The following is a 19,599-nucleotide window of genomic DNA, read 5'->3' as shown; positions in this document are numbered from 1 at the left end:
AATTTTAAAGGAAGGAAAGTTGATTTCATGCAAAACTTATGACAACTGGGAAATATGGAAAAATTCTTGCCTTGTTTTATGCTAAATAATAAAATCAGAAGCCCTTTATTGAAACATAGCATTAGCAGTAATAAAATGTATTTTCAAGATAATATTTAAATATTTAAGTAATTACTAGTAATTTTGAGTAAAATATGTAATTATAAAATTATTTCATAACAGAGTTATAAAAGAGAATAAAGAGAAAAGCTGTTTAATTCAATAAATGAAGAATTAGTCTTAACTCTATTTGTGTCAACATACATTATAAAATTTTATATTATTGTGTCCATACAGTTAATTTTCACCTTTAATTATGTTTTCTTTTTTTCAGAAACATAAGTCCTTATGGAAGTTTACAGCAAATCCAAATATATGAAAAGCCAAAGGAACATCTCCGAATTCATACTTCTAGGACTTTCGTATGACCACAGCGTACAGATATTTTGCTTTGTGCTCTTCTTATTCTGTTATGTTGCCCTGTTGGCAGGAAACCTTCTGATCCTTGTCTCCATTCGATGCAGTTCCCTTTTTCACCAACCAATGTACTACTTCCTCAGCCACTTATCCTTCATAGACATTTGCTACACCTCAACAGTTACACCCAAGTTAATTACTGACCTGTTAGCAGAAAAAAAAAAAACCATCTCCTATGGTAATTGCATGTTACAGGTCTTAACAATGCATTTCTTTGGCGGTACGGAAATCTTTATTCTTACAGCCATGGCCTTTGATCGCTATGCTGCCATCTGCAAACCTCTCCACTATGTGATTATCATGAACAGGAAAAGATGCCACCTCCTAGTCTTAGCTGCTTGGGCTGGTGGAGCCATCCATGCCTGTCCTCTATTTTCTACTGCAATTGGTTTGCCCTTCTGTGGTCCTAATGAAATCGATCACTACTTCTGTGATATTTTTCCTTTGCTTAAGGTGGCCTGTACTGATACCTACATCACTGGCGTCCTTGTGATTGCCTTTTCAGGTATGGTTGCCTTAGTAACCTTTATTGTCTTATTTGTTTCTTATGGGATAATATTGTTCACTTTAAGAAATCTCTCAGCTGAGGGAAGACGCAAAGCCCTCTCCACCTGTTGGTCTCATATCACTGTGGTCATCTTATTTTTTGGGCCTGTAATCTTTATCTATCTTAGACCACCAACTACTTTTCCTGAGGACAAAGTATTTGCTCTGTTTTACACCATCATTGCTCCTATGTTCAATCCCTTAATCTATACTCTGAGAAATTCAGAGATGAAAAAAGCCATGAGAAAGGTTTGGTGCCCATCATTATTTTCAAAGGAAGCACAGAGTTAATTTGAAAAAGTTTATTAGGGGTGCCTGGGTGGCTCAGTGGGTTAAAGCATATGTCTTCGGCTCAGGTCATGGTCCCAGAATCCTGGGATCGAGCCCTGCTTCGGGCTCTCTGCTCAGGGGGGAGCCTGCTTCCTCCTCTCTCTCTGCCTGCCTCTCTGCCTAGTTGTGATCTCTGCCTGTCATATAAATAAATAAAATCTTTAAAAAACGTTTATTGGCTAAACAACTCTGAGAATGAAAAGATGTGAATGAAAAAGGCAGGGACTAGGTCATGGGGTCTGTGGACCATCACTGCCATGAGGGGAGTGAATGGAAAAAAATTAGCACTTAAGATTAACGTAATAGTGAGCAAGTCCTTATTCCTGCATACCAAAATTAATTGAAAACTGTGTTAATTTTATGAGCTATTAAGATGATATATGTAGGGGAACCTCCATGAAAAACAACTGAGCCAAAGCAAGTAGACCAATGTTATAATGATTGGTGAGTTATTAAGGTAAATAGTTTAATGAAACTTTTACAAAATCATTGGATTTATAGAGGTCAGACCACACAATAACAGACATTCTTTGGTTGTTCAAGAGTTGTAATAAGAAAAAAAAAAAGCTATATTCTAAAACTGAATCAATTTAAATTTCTAATAGAACATTCATATATACATCCTCTAGTTCATACAGAAAGCAGTTGTGCAAGCAAATAAGTATTTAGAATAGAATCTGTAATTTTGTTATCAATTTTTAAAAGATTTTACTTATTTATATGAGAAAGAGAAAGAGCTTGAGCAAACATGAGCAGGAATGGTGGCCCGGTGGACTTTGGGGGGCCAAGGGAGAGGGAGAGGGAGACTCCCCGCTAACCTGAAGCCAAGTACAGGGCTTCATCCCATGAAACACCACAACCTGATCCAAAAGCAATCTCTCAGCCAACTGAGCCACCCTGGTGCCCCAAGATGAATCTGTTTTAAAGTGGTTTCTGGGGGTCAACTCTTATGAAGTCCCATTGAAATCAATGGTAATACATAGTGAAGATAGAGTGAGAATCTACAATTTGGATGATGAAACACACTTCTTGGCATTCCACCTATTGGCCAGAGTTTAGTATCATTTCCCATAAAGTTAAAGAACTATATATATTAAAATTTATGTGTTGCTCACTCCTATCTGCCTAAAATTGATAACCAAGTGGTTAGTCCTTGGATCCAGAGCCAAAGACTATTCTTACTGCAATGACAGGGAGAGAGACGGAGTGAGAGAGAGATTTAACCACAATGTAAATGAAAAAAATTAATGCATTTCAGTTGCACATGGATATTTATGGCAGATGGATTCATAATCAGCAACCCTTGGAAGTAACAAGATGTCCCCCACTAGGTGAATAAATAAATAAACTCTTGTACATCCGGAGAATGGAACATTATTCAGCACGAAGAAGAACTGAGCTAGTAAGGTAAGGGAATATATGCAGGATACTTACATGCATATTTCAGAAAGGAAAAAAAAAACAATGTGAAGGGGCTCCCTTTTGTTTGATTTGAACTACAGGTCTTCCTTGACTTACAAGAGAGCTATGTCCCAATATACCCATCATACGTTGAAAATACCTTAAGTCAAAATGCATGAAATCCTCCCAACCTTCCAAACCTCATCACTTAACCTAGCCTACCTTAACTGTGCTCAGAACACTTACATTATTTAGCCTGGAGTTGGGCAAAGTCATCGAATACAAAACCTATTTTGTAATAAAGCACTGAATATCTCATGTAACTTATTGAATACTGCACTGCATGTGAAAATTGGAATGGCTATATGGGTACAGATGGTTGTAAGCGTATTAATCATTGACCCTCGTGATTACTTGGCTGACTGGGAGCTGCTCCTCGCTGCCCCTGCCCAGCATCACAAGAGAGGATTGTACTGCATATCACTAGCCTGGGGGAAGACCCGAATTCAAAATGCAAAGTACAGTTTCTGTGGCATGTGTATCACTTTTACAGCATGGTAAAGTTGGAAAAAGTACAAGTCATACCATTGTAAGTTGGGGGTCATCTATATATGACATTCTAGAACAGGCAAAACTACGGAAACTGAAAAAAGATCAGTCCCTGGAACACAAACATTAGGGAGGGGAGAGATGAATCGGCGGGATGCTAGGATATTTAGGGTAGGAAAACTGTTCTGTATGTCCCTGAATTTCTGATAGTGTTGTCATACATGTCAAAATGTACAGAATGTACAAAACCAAGGGTGAGCCTTAATGTAAACCGAATTTTGGGTGATCATGATGTTTTGGTGTGAGTTCATTTAATTGTATCACATGCAGCACTCTTAAGGGAGAGGTTGTCCCAGTGAAGGGGACAAGGGGGTGTTTGGGATCTCTGTAGTTTCTGTTCTATTTTGTATGAAAATAAAACGTCTCTAAAAAATAAATTTTATTAATCACAAAATACACTGCAACACAGTATTTAAAGGAAGTCATCTTATAACTAAATGAAGAGTCTTCTGAAAAAAAGATTTTCTAGTGAAAACAGATAATACCTTAAAGCCTCACAACTTTCATGAAAGGCCTTTTGCTCGTGCTACATAGCATGTAAAATACGATATCTGAAGAAACACAGCAATTATGGCAGAGAAGGGACTGGGCCGTGAAATGTTATGAAAAGGAAGATAGATTTACATTAGGTAAATGCAAGGCAAAAGGTATCATCATTCTGGAGGCACTGTGCAAAGAAACATGAATAGCAGGAAAAAACGATGAGGGAGAAAAAATTAAGTACAGTTTTTATAACCAAGAGAAATTGGACAAATTATATTTGCAGCAGCTAGTGGTAAATAAACCAAAATATTGCAAGATTTGATATTATCTCTTGAAAGATCATCACAAAACATTTGTCAGTTTATAGATTGCTTAAAATGACCAATATTGTTACTAGAAGAAAGATCATCTTTACATGTAGAATGCGAAGATGAATAAAATGAACAATATCACATGAGTTGGCAGGGAGAAAACACAAAACTAATGTGGAAAAATCAGAGGGAGGAAGCCAAGTACAGCAAAGCCTTTAATGTGTTTCCCATCCGGTTCATTCTCTGCTCACTGACTAGTCACGGGTGGTTTAGACTCAGCCTCATCTGCCCGCATTAAAGCCAGTCAGTCTCTCTCTTCCACATGCCAGCCCGTGTGTGTGATGTTTTCTCATGCAAGAAGGGTCAGGAAATCAAATTTTATAGTATTTAATCTGTTTCAGATCAATCTACTTAGCCAAAGGATAACAAAAATCCACTGAGAGATTGTTGGTTGGATTAAGCTCATTATATTACTTATTGTTCATAATACTGCATATTTTGACATATGTATTATTAGCTTTACTATGTAGATAAAAGCACAGAAGGTTCTAAAGTTTGGATAACTGGTTCAAATAGTCAGTAAGCAATTGAAGCAAGAAAATGCTTTATTCTAGTTTCCTGCTTCCTTTGGGGCTTTAAATGTTTAATAACCCTGAGGAAGTGAGAGATTCTAGCACTTTGTCTTAAAGGACATGATAACCCAGTGGTTTAGAGCTTGTCTACACCACCGTTATGTCAGTATTGACCAAGCTGTGCTCCAGAGCTAGCCTGCACTGATCCACCTCAGGACACAGCTGGTCACCTCTAACCTTCTCCTGTACACACACGTGGACAACCCTTAGAGAAGGATACCAGTTAATTCACATCCTCAACTGTTTAGTTCATCCCTTTTTGTATACTAGTTCTACTGCATAGTTTTAATTATGGTGAAGTGCCAACCATCATTTTTTTATGGCCAAATAGGTATGTATGTATGTATGTATGTATGTATGTATTGTAGAAGGATTGAGAGAGAGAGAGAGAGAGAATGGTGGAGCGGCAGAAAGAGAGGGAGGTAAAGTCTCAAGAGTCCAGCTACATGCTGAACCCTGGAAGGGAGCTTGATCTTAAGACATGGAAATCACCACCTAAGCTGAAACCAAGAGCTGGATGCTTAACCAACCTTCCCATCCAAAAGCCCCTATTTTGGAAATGTTTCTCGTGGGTTGATCCAGGTTCCCGTTAGGAAGAGAATACTGTTTGCCACTTTCTTGTGCTTCTATTTGGGGATGTTGTTGAGTATCTTTCTGATTATTACTATGTCAAGAACATCTGGACACTCAGGAAACCAATATACTTCTTTTTCCACCTATCCAAATCTGACATTTGCTTCTATTCTTCCTTAACCCCTAGAATAACTGTGGATGCCCTTTTGAAGAAGACCATTATCACTTTCAGTGAGTGCGTGAGACAAGGCTTTTCTTTACATTTCTTTGGCTGCCTGGGGATCTTCATCCTTGTCCTCATGGCTGCTGTCCACTATGTGGCCATCTGTGAGCCCCTGCATTACACAACCATCATGAGGTGATGGGTCTGTGCTATGCTGCTGCCTAAGGCCTGGGTGGAGTCCTCTGTGCATTCTTCAGCTCAGATGTTTCTGGTCTTCAGTTTACCCTTCTGTGGTCCCCATGACTGATCAAGTTTTTGTGACTTTGCAGCCCTTGTGGAAACTTACCTGAGCAGACAACTATGTGATCAACCTATTCGTGGTGTCCAAATTGGGGCTATTCACCCACTGAGTTTTGTCCTGCTCATGTGCTCTTATGTTATCATCTTGCATTCACTAAATACCACATTGCTGAAGGGAGAAGAAATGCCCTCTCCCACATCCTTGTGGCCATCCTGTATATTTATATACAGACATCCTGCAACCACCTTCCCCATCGATAAGATGATAGCTGTCTTTTATATATTTGGAACTGCTTGCTCAACCCTCTGATTGACACTCTGAGGAATGCAGAAGGGAAAGCTACCATAGGAAATTATGGAGCAAGAAGTGGATTTCAGATGACCAAAGAAAGGAAGTTTCAAATCTTTCCTCAGAGTTTGGATTTACCTAGAAGTCCATAAAGAATATGATCTTAATGGGGTAGTGCTAGTATAATCCTGTCTTTGGACATGATCACTACTTCCTTCAGGAAAATATCAATATGGACACACCCACTGGTTGGGGTTTATTCAGTGTTATGTAGAGGAATAGACAGCATAAGCTACAAACAGGTACATAAGTCTATAGCCTTAGATGTGCTTCAACATTTTGTCTCTGCCTGTCTTGCCTGCCCTAAAGCTTGTGGTTTTGATCTGGAGCTTGCCCTGTCCATCTTCATGTGGACTCCTGGTGTTTTCTGCTGCTCTGTACCACCCTGGATGTTTGCATCCACAGACTGGAGGTTTTTCCTCTTCCAGTTTCCGTTATTAGGCACTTCCATGTCATCATAGCTGACCATGAATCTTCAATGTAGTTGTTCTTCCTGACTTGATAGAAAGTATCAGATTCAAATAACTATAGGAGTTTCCTGTTGTGAAGGACACTATGTAATCCAATAATCTCCATTCCAATTCTTGGGGTTATATTCTGAAATCCCTTCTTTTAAAGATTTATTTATTTACTTTAGAGAGAGAGAGAGAGATCTCATGAGTGAGGGGAAAGGGTAAAGGGAGAATCTCAAGCGGACTCCCCTGATTATGGAGACCAAGTTCCCTGAGATCATGACCTGAGCTAAAATCAAGTGTCATTCAACTGAATGAGCCACCCAGGTGCTCCTATATTCTGAAATCATGTAATATGTTTACCTACATCCTTCTAGAACAGTAACACATCTTGGTGAGAAAAACTCATATTCTTTGATATTAAGAAGACTTTAGTGGTTGGATTTAATGCATATTTGAATTCTTTGGTAAAATCGGCTTTATGCTTTTATATTGATTCCTTCTAATTTGGGGAGTGTTAGGTTTCTCTTGAATCATACCAATTATAATGATATGTTTATAATATTTATTATCATAGATGACCCAGTTTAAGGATGATTATATTTATGTGGCAGAAGTAGAGTGCAAGCAGTAGGTAACAGTGAATTTTAAAATATTACTGACTAAATCAATAAAGGAGATAATCCCAAAGAGAATTTTTAGGCTTTGAAACCAAAATATTTATATCACAGATATGAATTATGAATTCCTTTTCTGGATAAGAAAAAAATGGATGTAAAAAAATCACTGGTTGGTAAAGTCTCAGGGATAAAAGAGAAGGGGTGATAGATGGAACACGTGGCAATTTTAGGGAAGGGAAACTATTCTGTATGATAGTGTAGTGGTGAATATATGACATAATGCATATGTCAAAATCCATAAAACTTGGCAACACCAAGAGTAAATCCTAATGCAAGTTACAGACTTCAGGAATACTGTACCAATATTGGTTCAGTAGTGGTAAAAAATGTACGACCCCACTACACAATGTCAAAAAACATAAATTGTGAGGCACAGAGCGTATATATGGGACTTTGCTGTTCTTTTTTTTTTTTTTTAAGATTTTATTAATTTATTTGACAGACAGAGATCACAAGTAGGCAGAGAGGCAGGCGGAGAGAGAGAGGAGAAAGCAGGTTCCCCGCCAAGCAGAGAGCCCGATGTGGGACTCGATCCCAGGACCCTGAGATCGTGACCTGAGCCGAAGGCAGAGGCTTAACCCACTGAGCCACCCAGGTGCCCCTTGTTCGTTTTGAGTAATGTTTCTGCAAACCTTAATCTTCTTTAAAACAAGTATTTAAAAAAAATCATGAAAATATGTCATTATGCCAGTATAGTCCTTACAATATTTTATTTGAATTTTTATAAAACTTTATTATGTAAGTACATCTTTTAAACCACATATTTATGGCCTGAAATCCTTTATAATTATGTTGGTATGCTATACTAATCTCATTAATGAGAATAAAATATATTTTCTGGTGTGCTTTTTTTTTTTTAATGCTGTTCGCCCTCATCAAAAATTTTTAGCCAAATGCATTAGCTCCATTTCATAGGTTAGTCTTTAATAATTTTAAGTTGATATGCTTTTCTTTTTTTCTTTTCCAGTTATATTTTCTTTTTTTTTTATAAAGATTTTATTTATTTATTTGACAGACAGAGATCACAAGTAGAGAGAGAGGCAGGCAGAGGGGCTGGGGAAGCAGGCTCCCCGCCAAGCAGAAAGCCCAATGCGGAGCTCAATCTCAGGACCCTGGGATCATGACCTGAGCCGAAGGCAGAGACTTTTAACCCACTGAGCCACCCAGGTGCCCATTATATTTTCATTCTTATAACATGCAACCCTCATCAAAGTTTTCATACCAACAAACACAGAAATGGAAATATTTTGGAAATAGCTTAGGTCTTAAATAATAACAAATATGCATGGGTTTCCTAATAAAAAATCTAGATGGGTCCTAGATTCTGACATGGAATAATTCCATAATCTACGTCTTCAAATCCTCAGGCAGGATTTTGTGCAATAAAATGAGAAAGTCTGGCATCCAAAAAGTTCTTGTCACAAGAAAATAATTTGCAATTATGTGTGGTGATGGATCTTAGCTACACTTATTGCAGTGACTATTTCTCAATACATTATATTAAATAAACTAACATAATCTCATACATCATTTATATCTCAATTAAAAAAAAGACAATGTTCTCAAATTATTAAACATGAAAGCCACAGTAAGAAGTCCGAAGTCATTTCTGTGAAAGTTGTTGATTTTATAGAATGCTAAAGTCTCACTAACTTGGAATGCATGTCTAGATTTGTGGCAGAAAACATCATTAACCTAGGTCAATATCGTGTGCAAATAATAATTTTGATCATTAATAGTGTTCTGAAAGAGAAATTTATATTATTAAAACAGCATGGTAATGAAAACAAATGATATCCACTATTTAAAAGAGGCCTTTAAAAAAAAATAAAAGAGGCCTTTAAAATGATTTTTTTGTGTAAATATCTGAACTTCTACTTCATTTTCAGAGACAGCTTTCTTTGATCCCACTAAATAATGAAACAGGTAGAACATGCCTAGTAGAAAAGGTTTACTCTCACAACAGTTTTGCTTCTTTGTGTATAACTGCTGAGACAATCTGTCCACTCCCTCTCTGCTCTAACAGTTCTGGTGAGTTTCACCATCTTCATTATTTTTTTCTGCTCTTTATACCTGTTCGGACGGTGCCCCCAGACTGACTGCAGCTCTTGCATTTTACTTACATATTCTAAAACATTTTCCATGCTTTTACCATCTTCCTTTAAATAAAATCTTGCTTTCTAACATCCTCTCTATAGTGACATTTGCTGAATTTCTTAAGCAACTTTTCTTTGAATCCAATCAAGCATGCAAAAAGGCCTTTTCTACATTTTTTTTTTCCCTGTGGAAAATCTTTTTCAGATGTCTCCTTCCTTCCACGTACAAGCTTTGATATATCTGCTATGACATAGTGTATATTTTTAATCAATAAACTTTATTTTTTAAAGCAGCTTTAGGTTCACAAAAAAAACTGAGCAGAAAGTACAAAGATTTCCCATAATACCCGTGTCCCCACACACAGACAGCCTCTCCCACCAGAGTGATACATCCATTTCCATCAAAGGAACCTACACTCACATGGCATTATCTCCCCAAATATTCTTTTCATTAGGTTCACACTTGACGTAGTACATTTTATGGGTTTCAATATGCATAAGGATGTGTATCCAGAACTGTACTAACATACAGATGTGATTCCTGCTCTAAAAATCCTCTGAGCTCTGTTTATTCATTCTATCCTCCACACTGACACTTGGCAAACACTGATGTTGTCGATGTCTCCATTGTTTTGCCTTTCCCAGGATTCATATAGTTGCAATCACATAATAGGTAGCCTTTTCAGATTGGCTTCTTACACTTAGTCGTACACATTTAAGTTTCCTACGTATCATGTCATGCTTGCTAGTTCATTTGGTTTTAGCTCTGAATAACATTCCATTGACCAGAAAATTGTAATTTATTTATCTATTCATCTATACAGAGACCTCTTGGTTGCTTCTGACGTTTGACAGTTATAAATAAAACAGCTATAAACATCCATATGCAACGAAAATATGCTTGGAAAGTGACATATGGCTTGTTTTGGTGTTAGACCATGTCTTAATCTGTCTTTTGCTGGGCTTTTTTTCCACGTACTTATCAGTTTTTACTTTATCAATTTTATTTTCAGTCCCTTAAAATTTGTGGAAAATGTTTTATATTCTGTTAAATAGGTGAAATAACAAGCAATTATGATTTTAGTATCCTCAATTCTTGATTCTTCATTTCTCTTGACTCTTAGTCTGTCTATTTTATATGAATTCAGGAGAATTAATCACCAGGAGCCACTTTAAGAGAGGTTTGAAAGAAAGAAAGAAAGAAAGAAAGAGAGAGAAAGAAAGAAAAATTAAGCTGGTTCTATACAGATTTTTTTTTTTTTTATTGCACAGCTGATTTCTGAATGCCACTACTAGAAGTACAAGGAAATGTTCTATCATAAAAGTGTTCATGATGATTGGTGTTATATGCAGGTAAGGAATTGTTGAACACTAATCAAAAACTAATTGTTGCACTGTGTGTTAGCTAACAGAACATGATGATAAAAAATACGTAAGAAAAATAAAGTTAAGATTTAATTTTAGATTTAAACTTCATTACTAGTGCAGAATGTGTATCACTATGTGGACTGGCATATAAGTCCAGGATGTTTAATAGAATTATCATTAAAATTATTTTGCCTTGATAATTCACTGATCAAATAGTGTTGTCTTGTTTGCTTTGGACCAGAGAGTTTTTGTTGGTTTGTTTGTTTGTTGGTTGGTTTGTTTTTTTCCTGAAAATGACCCTATCCACATCTCCTGAATACTCCATAAAATAAGTTTTCAGTAAATTCTGGTATGTGGGCATTAGGATTCATTTAGCTATTGCGTTAAGTTTCTTTCTAGTACTTCTTTCTTTCATGCATTCCATTCATGAGAGTGATGGAATATAAAGAACATGAAATATTTTTTACCTCGCTTAGTAACATGAAGCCCATTTTTATATAAATGTGTTCAGTTATACGTTTCTTCATTATTCTTATTATTTGAAAATAATGTTTGACACCAAACTTTTCTCATGGCACTTTTCATCTCTGTCTTTCTCAGCGTATAGATTAAGGGATTGAACATAGGAGCAACGATGGTATAAAATAGAGCAAATATTTTATCTTCAGAGAAAGTGGTTGGAGGTCGAAGGTAGACAAAAATTGAAGGCCCAAAAAATAAGCTGACCACAGTGATATGAGACCCACAGGTGGAGAGGGCTTTGCATCTTCCCTCAGCTGAGTGATGTCTTAGACTAAATAAAATAATGACATAAGAAACAAGCAAGATGGGGCTCCTGGGTGGCTCAGTGGGTTAAAGCCTCTGCCTTCGGCTCAGGTCATGATCCCAGGGTCCTGGGATCAAGCCCCGCATCGGGCTCTCTCTGCTCAGCAGGGAGCCTGCTTCCTCCTCTCTCTCTGCCTGCTTCTCTGCCAACTTGTGATCTCTGTCTGTCAAATAAATAAATAAAATCTTAAAAAAAAAAAAAAAAAAAAGACAAGCAAGACAAAAAAGGTAACTAAGGTGACCATACCTGAATTGGCAACCACAAGGATCCCAGTGATGTAGATATCAGTGCAGGCAACTTTCAGCAGAGGGAAGATATCACAAAAGTAGAGATCGATTTCATTACGACCACAAAATGGCAATTGGATTGCCATCAATAATTGAGGAAAAGAATGCAGAGCCCCACCAGCCCAAGCACCCAAGACTAGGAGATCACCTTGTTCTGTGAATGATAAGCAGATAGTGGAGAGGTTTGCAGATGGCAGCATAGCGATCAAAGACCATGACTGTGAGGATAAAGACCTCAATACTCCCAAAGAAGTGCACAGCAAAAACCTGTAACATGCAATTACCATAAGAGATGGTTTTTGTCCCCCTTAGTAGGTCACCAATGAATTTGGGTGTGACAGTAGAGGTGTAGCAGATGTCCATAGAGGATAAGTGGCTGAGGAAGTAGTACATGGGTTGGTGAAAAAGAGGGCTGCATCGAATGGAGACAAGGATCAGAAGGTTTCCTGCCAACAGGGCAACATAACAGAATAAGAAGAGCACAAAGCAAAATATTTGCATGTTCTGGTCATACGAAAGTCCTAGTAGTATGAATTCTGAGATGTTTCTCTGCTTCTCCATATACTTGAGTTTGCTCTATGTTACATGCAAATGAGTTATGTATCTGAAGGAAATAAACAGAAATTTGGTAAAAACTTAACAGTATGAACACAATGACATAAAATTTACGAAAAGTAGATTGTCATGAATATCACATTAGTATAATTATTCTGGATTTCTTTCATCAAGCTGTTTTATTTTATTGTTTTAATTCTATAGAAGTATTAGGGAATAATTTTATAATGGGAATAATGGGAAAGATTATGTATGTTACTCAGTTTTACTGGTAATGATTTTTAAATATTTAAATGATGTTTTGGAAATTAAAAACCATTCATTATTATTAATTATATTATTTAGGTAAAAAAAAAAAGAGGATTTTTAAAAGTTGTCCCAAGTCAAAAAACGTTTTACTGCCTATATCTTAAATCTGTGTGGCTAATACATGAGGTCAGCTTTCCTATTTTCACCATTTTCTGGTCAAATTCCGTGGACTATCTGGCAGTGAATCCTCAGGAAATGGACATGTATCAGCCTGAACAGCTAAAGGTTAATTTGTATATAGCACCCTCTTTTTTTGCTATGTGACCAAACATTGTGAATGGATCACGCTAAACCAATGAATTCATTGTTATTTAAAAAAGCAAAGAATGGTGGAAAAGTATATTGAAAATAATGATGAGCTACAGAGTATTCAGCAGTTAATCTTAGTTAAAGACTATTGAAAAGCTTTAGGGAGGTTGAGTTCATTGACCTATTCCTACTCATTGCAAGTGATGCTGAAACTTTGTTAATAAGGTGAAAATAACATTAATGTTCAGATACAGTTATTGACCTAAAACAATTTGGTTTTAAAAGAATTCTTATACAAGAAAACTGCAAACAATTTAAAAGCAGAATTCACTTGACTAATCCAAATCTTTGATTTTAAAAAGAAGAAACTCAGATCGATAGATCTAAGCATTTTTTCAGGATGGGGAAATTATACCCTGTGAATGATGAGACACAGAAATCCTGATTTCCCCCTCAATTTTGAATGAATTTTATGGGAGAGAGCTGAGAGGGATGATGATGAGTGTCATGAAGAAAATATGAAAAGTCTATTCTGAGCCCTCATCTGAGTAGAAGAGTACATGCAAGTTAAGATGATGAATGGACACCCATTCTGTCTTCCTGAATATTTATGGAAATAAAGATATATGGACTATTTAACATTAATGTTGTCTGGAATTTTCTCAACCTAAAACATTTTAAATAATTTTCCTTCAGTTTTACCAACATGTAAATAGCTTAAGTCAAGCTTCTTCCTTGTTTCTAGACCATCATTGGCATTGAATCCACTATAGTGCTACTTATCCATCTCACCCTGTAACCTGAGGGGTCATTACACATGATCGCTGCAGAGAGCAGATGTAAATGGGAAAAAGAGAATTCCTGTCATAGAAATAACATTTTGATGGGAGAGATAGTATGAACCCCTCTTAGGTAGAAACTTAAGTCACAGTTGACACATAAAAAACATCAGGCAACCACTGAACCAGTGGTTAGAAGAGCATAGCAGAGGAAGAGGGAGAAACATTGAGGCGTCTTAAGGAAACCGACCAGTGCCGACCTTAAGTGAATTCCTTCATCTCTCTAAACTTCATTTTACTCCTTTTACAATGAAGATATCGATACAAAATTCAGATTTTTAAGAAGGAATACATAAGGTAATATGAAATAGCCAGAGATGCGTGTGGTTCAAAACTGTCATTTTTCTTTTATAGTCTTTCCTTTCTGGGTGATTCCTTTAGGACCACAGACTGTCATGCGTGCACACACCCACAATCAATGGGGAAATGAAGGAAATAAGAAAGAACATTCATAACAGGGATTTAGCAAATGTGATCATGGGAAACTCCAATTTAAAATCTGTTGCAGAAACTCTTTTAATGTCATCGATAATTGGTTATCTTAGCATGTTTTTTTAACACTGATCCCTAGTCTACTAATTTCTTCTCTACAAAAGGCACTCAAATGGTTTCTTATTTTTGGCATTATTGAATAAAATTATGTGTATCTTTTGGATTATGCTGTTCATAAAAGAGTAGAAGCTCTCTTTATATATAATTCAAACATGTGGAAGCTAAAGACCACCCTGCTTAAGAATGTTTGTGGAGGGGAGGAGTCAAGATGGCGGAGAAGTAGCAGGCTGAGACAACATCGGGTAGCAGGAGATCAGCTAGACAGCTTATCTAACCATTGTGAACACCTACAAATCCAATGGGAAATTGAAGAGAAGAAGAGCAACAATTCCAGAAACAGAAAATTGATCACTTTCTGAAAGGTAGGACCTGCGGAGAAGTGAATCCAAAGCGACGGGAAGATAGACCCCGGGGGGAGGGGCCGGCACCCAGCAAGTGGCGGAGCGACGGAGCACAAAATTGGGACTTTTAAAAGTCGGCTCCACTGGGAGACATCGCTCCAGAGGCTAAACTGGGGGGAAACCCAGGCGGGGTCAGCATAACCCCAGGTCCCGCGGGGTCACAGAAGGACTGGGGGTGTCTGAGTGCCGGTGAGCTCACAGATATTAGAGCAGGGAAGCCGGCTACAGCGACAAAGCCGAGGAGTGAGCTCTAAGCCCGGGGTTACCTTGTGCCGGTCGCAGGCTGGGTGGGTTCGGAGCACGGCCGGAGGCCACGGAGATGAAAGCGACCTGGCGCTTTTCTCCAGCTCCAGCAATTGACTGCTTTCCTCGAGGCGTGACCGCAAGCCGGGAGGCGGGGCTGTTGGGCGCTTTGCTCTGAGAGCGCACTGAGGAGAAGAACCCTAAGCTCTCGGCTCCTCCGGGCCGAGAGATTGGGAGGCCACCATTTTCATTCCCGTCCTCTGGAACTCTACGGAAAGCGCTCAGGGAACAAAAGCTCCCGAAAGCAAACCGGAGCGGATTACTTAGCCCGGCCCCTGGCAAGGGCAGTGCAATTCCGCCTGCGGCAAAGACACTTGAGAATCACTACAACAGGCCCCTCCCCCAGAAGATCAACAAGAAACCCAGCCAAAACCAAATTCAGTCACCAAGAACAGCAAAATTCCACAGCAGGAGAAAGCAAATCTTATCTGGACAAAATGACAAGGTGGAAAAACTCACCTCAAAAAAAAGAACAAGAGGCCGTACCGAAGGCTGGAGACCTAATCAATACGGACATAGGTAACATGACAGATCTAGAGTTCAGAATGACAATTCTCAAGGTTCTAGCCGGGCTCAAAAAAGGCATAGAAGATATTAGAGAAACCCTCTCCAGAGAGATAAAAGCCCTTTCTGGAGAAATAAAAGAACTAAAATCTAACCAAGTTGAAATCAAAAAAGCTATTCATGAGGTGCAATCAAAAATGGAAGCTCTCACTGCCAGGATAAATGAGGCAGAAGAAAGAATTAGTGACATAGAAGACCAAATGATAGAGAATAAAGAAGCTGAGCAAAAGAGAGACAAACAAATACTGGACCACGAGGAGAGAATTCGAGAGATAAGTGACACCATAAGACGACACAACATTAGAATAATTGGGATTCCAGAAGAAGAAGAAAGAGAGAGGGGAGCAGAAGGTATATTGGAGACAATTATTGGAGAGAATTTCCCTAATATGGCAAAGGGAACAAACATCAAAATCCAGGAGATGCTAACAACGCCCCTCAAAATCAATAAAAATAGGTCCACTGCTCGTCATCTGATAGTAAAATTTACAAGTCTTAGCGACAAAGAGAAAATCCTGAAAGCAGCCCGGGAAAAGAAGTCTGTAACATACAAGGGTAAAAACATTAGATTGGCAGCGGACCTATCCACAGAGACCTGGCAGACCAGAAAGAACTGGCATGATATATTCAGAGCACTAAACAAGAAAAACATGCAGCCAAGAATACTATATCTGGCTAGGCTATTATTGAAAATAGAAGGAGAGATAAAGACCTTCCAGGAAAAACAAAAGCTGAAAGAATTTGCAAACACCAAACCAGCTCTACAGGAAATATTGAAAGGGGTCCTCTAAGCAAAGAGAGACCCTAAAAGTAGTAGGTCAGAAAGAAACAGAGACAATATACAGTAACAGTCACCTTACAGGCAATACAATGGCACTAAATTCATATCTCTCTATAGTTACCCTGAATGTTAATGGGCTAAATGCCCCAATCAAAAGACACAGGGTATCAGAATGGATAAAAAAAACAAAACCCATCAATATGCTGCCTACAAGAAACTCATTTTAGACCCAAAGACACCTCGATATTTAAAGTGAGGGGGTGGAAAACCATGTACCATGCTAATGGACATCAGAAGAAAGCTGGGGTGGCAATCCTTATATCGGATCAATTAGATTTTAAACCAAAGACTATAATAAGAGATGAGGAAGGACACTATATCATACTCAAAGGGTCTGTCCAACAAGAAGACCTAACAATCTTAAATATCTTTGCCCCTAACATGGGAACAGCCAACTACATAAACCAATTAATAACAAAATCAAAGAAATACATCGACAGTAATACAATAATAGCAGGGGACTTTAACACTCCCCTCACTGAAATGGACAGATCATCTAAGCAAAAGATCAACAAGGAAATAAAGGCCTTAAAGGACACACTGGACCAGATGGACATCACAGATCTATTCAGAACATTCCATCCCAAAGCAACAGAATATACATTCTTCTCCAGTGCACATGGAACATTCTCCAGAATAGACCACATCCTGGGTCATAAATCAGGTCTCAATCGGTACCAAAAGACTGAGATCATTCCCTGCATATTTTCAGACCACAATGCTCTGAAGCTCGAACTCAATCACAAGAGGAAATTTGGAAAGAACGCAAATACGTGGAGACTAAACAGCATCCTTCTAAAAAATGAATGGGTCAACCAGGAAATTAAAGAAGAATTGAAAAAATTCACGGAAACAAATGATAATGAAAACACAACAGTTCAAAATCTGTGGGACACAACAAAGGCAGTCCTGAGAGGAAAATATATAGCAGTGCAAGCCTTTCTCAAGAAACAAGAAAGGTCTCAAATACACAACCTAACCCTACACCTAAAGGAGCTGGAGAGAGAACAACACAGACAGCCTAAACCCAGCAGGAGAAGAGAAATCATAAAGATCAGAGAGAAATCAATGACATAGAAACTAAAAAAAACAATAGAACAAATCAACAAAACTAGGAGCTGGTTCTTTGAAAGAATTAATAAGATTGATAAGCCCCTGGCGAGACTTATCAAAAAGAAAAGAGAAAGGACGCAAATAAAATCATGAAAGAAAGAGGAGAGATCACAACCAACACCAAAGAAATACAAACAATTATAAGAACATACTACGAGCAACTCTATGACAACAAATTTGACAATCTGGAAGAAATGGATACATTTCTAGAGACATATAAACTACCACAACTGAACCAGGAAGAAATAGATAACCTGAACAGACCCATAGCCAGTAAGGAGATTGAAACAGTCATCAAAAATCTCCAAACAAACAAAAGTCCAGGACCAGACGGCTTCCCAGGGGAATTCTACCCAACATTTAAAGAAGAATTAATTCCTATTCTCCTGAAACTGTTCCAAAAAATAGAAATGGAAGGAAAACTTCCAAACTCATTCTATGAGGCCAGCATCACCTTGATCCCAAAACCAGACAAGGATCCCACCAAAAAAGAGAATTACAGACCAATATCTTTGATGAACACAGATGCGAAAATTCTCACCAAAATACTGGCCAATAGGATCCAACAGTACATTAAAAGGATTATTCACCACGACCAAGTGGGATTTATTCCAGGGCTGCAAAGTTGGTTCAACATCCACAAATCCATCAATGTGATACAATACATTAATAAAAGAAAGAGTAAGAGCCATATTATACTCTCAATAGATGCTGAAAAACCATGTGACAAAGTGCAGCATCCCTTCCTGATTAAAACTCTTCAAAGTGTAGGGATAGAAGGCACATACCTCAATATCATCAAAGCCATCTATGAAAAACCCACCGCAAATATCATTCTCAATGGAGAAAAACTGAAAGCTTTTCCGCTAAGGTCAGGAACATGGCAGGGATGTCCATTAGCACCACAGCTGTTCAACATAGTACTAGAAGTCCTAGCCTCAGCAATCAGACAACAAAAAGAAATTAAAGGCATCCAAATTGGCAAAGAAGAAGTCAAACTCTCACTCTGTGCAGATGATATGATACTATATGTGGAAAACCCAAAAGGCTCCACTCCAAAACTGCTAGAACTTATACAGGAATTCAGTAAAGTGTCAGGATATAAAGTCAATGCACAGAAATCAGTCGCATTTCTTTACACTAACAACAAGACAGAAGAAAGAGAAATTGAGAAGTCAGTCCCATTTACAATCGTACCCAAAACCATAAGATACCTAGGAATAAATCTAACCAAAGAGGCAAAGAATCTGTACTCAGAAAACTATAAAGTCCTCATGAAAGAAATTGAGGAAGACACAAAGAAATGGAAAAATATTCCATGCTCATGGATTGGAAGAACAAATATTGTGAAAATGTCTATTCTACCTAAAGCAATCTACACATTTAATGCAATCCCTATCAAAATCCCATCCATTTTTTTTAAAGAAATAGAACAAATAATCCTAAAATTTATATGGAACCAGAAAAGACCTCAAATAGCCAAAGGAATATTGAAAAAGAAAGCCAAAGTCGGTGGCATCACAATTCCAGACCTCAAGCTCTATTACAAAGCTGTCATCATCAAGGCAGTATGGTACTGGCACAAAAACAGACATATAGACCAATGGAACAGAATAGAGAGCCCAGAAATAGACCCTCAACTCTATGTTTAACTAATTTTTGAGTAAGCAGGAAAGAATATCCAATGGAAAAAAGACAGCCTCTTCAACAAATGGTGCTGGTAAAATTGGACAGCCACATGCAGAAAAATGAAATTGGACCATTTCCTTACACCACACACGAAAATAGACTCAAAATGGATGAAGGACCTCAATGTGAGAAAGGAATCTATCAAAATCCTTGAGGACAATGCAGGCAGCAACCTCTTTGACCTCCACCGCAGCAACTTCTTCCTAGGAACATCGCCAAAGGCAACAGAAGCAAGGGCAAAAATGAATTATTGGGATTTCAT

General features: G+C 37.9%; 2 pseudogenes across 2 annotated transcripts; one reads left to right on the top strand and one right to left on the bottom strand.

Moving 5' to 3' along the window:
• The first annotated feature begins 414 nt into the window (after positions 1 to 414).
• On the top strand, positions 415 to 5,763 carry LOC308350753 (olfactory receptor 4P4-like; annotated as a pseudogene). Its single transcript has 2 exons — positions 415 to 1,362; positions 5,589 to 5,763. The product of its transcript is annotated as an olfactory receptor 4P4-like (transcript).
• Positions 5,764 to 11,316: 5,553 nt separating this feature from the next.
• On the bottom strand, positions 11,317 to 12,489 carry LOC308350752 (olfactory receptor 4P4-like; annotated as a pseudogene). The gene is made up of 2 exons: positions 11,856 to 12,489; positions 11,317 to 11,637 (listed from the first exon to the last, which is right to left on the bottom strand). The product of its transcript is annotated as an olfactory receptor 4P4-like (transcript).
• Positions 12,490 to 19,599: the final 7,110 nt, after the last annotated feature.

The sequence above is a fragment of the Martes martes genome, assembly GCF_963455335.1.
Source record: "Martes martes genome assembly, chromosome: 10".
NCBI classification, from domain to species: Eukaryota; Metazoa; Chordata; class Mammalia; order Carnivora; family Mustelidae; genus Martes; species Martes martes.
The sequence above is the reverse complement of the archived record's forward strand: the minus strand, read 5'-3'. Positions and strand labels throughout refer to the sequence as shown.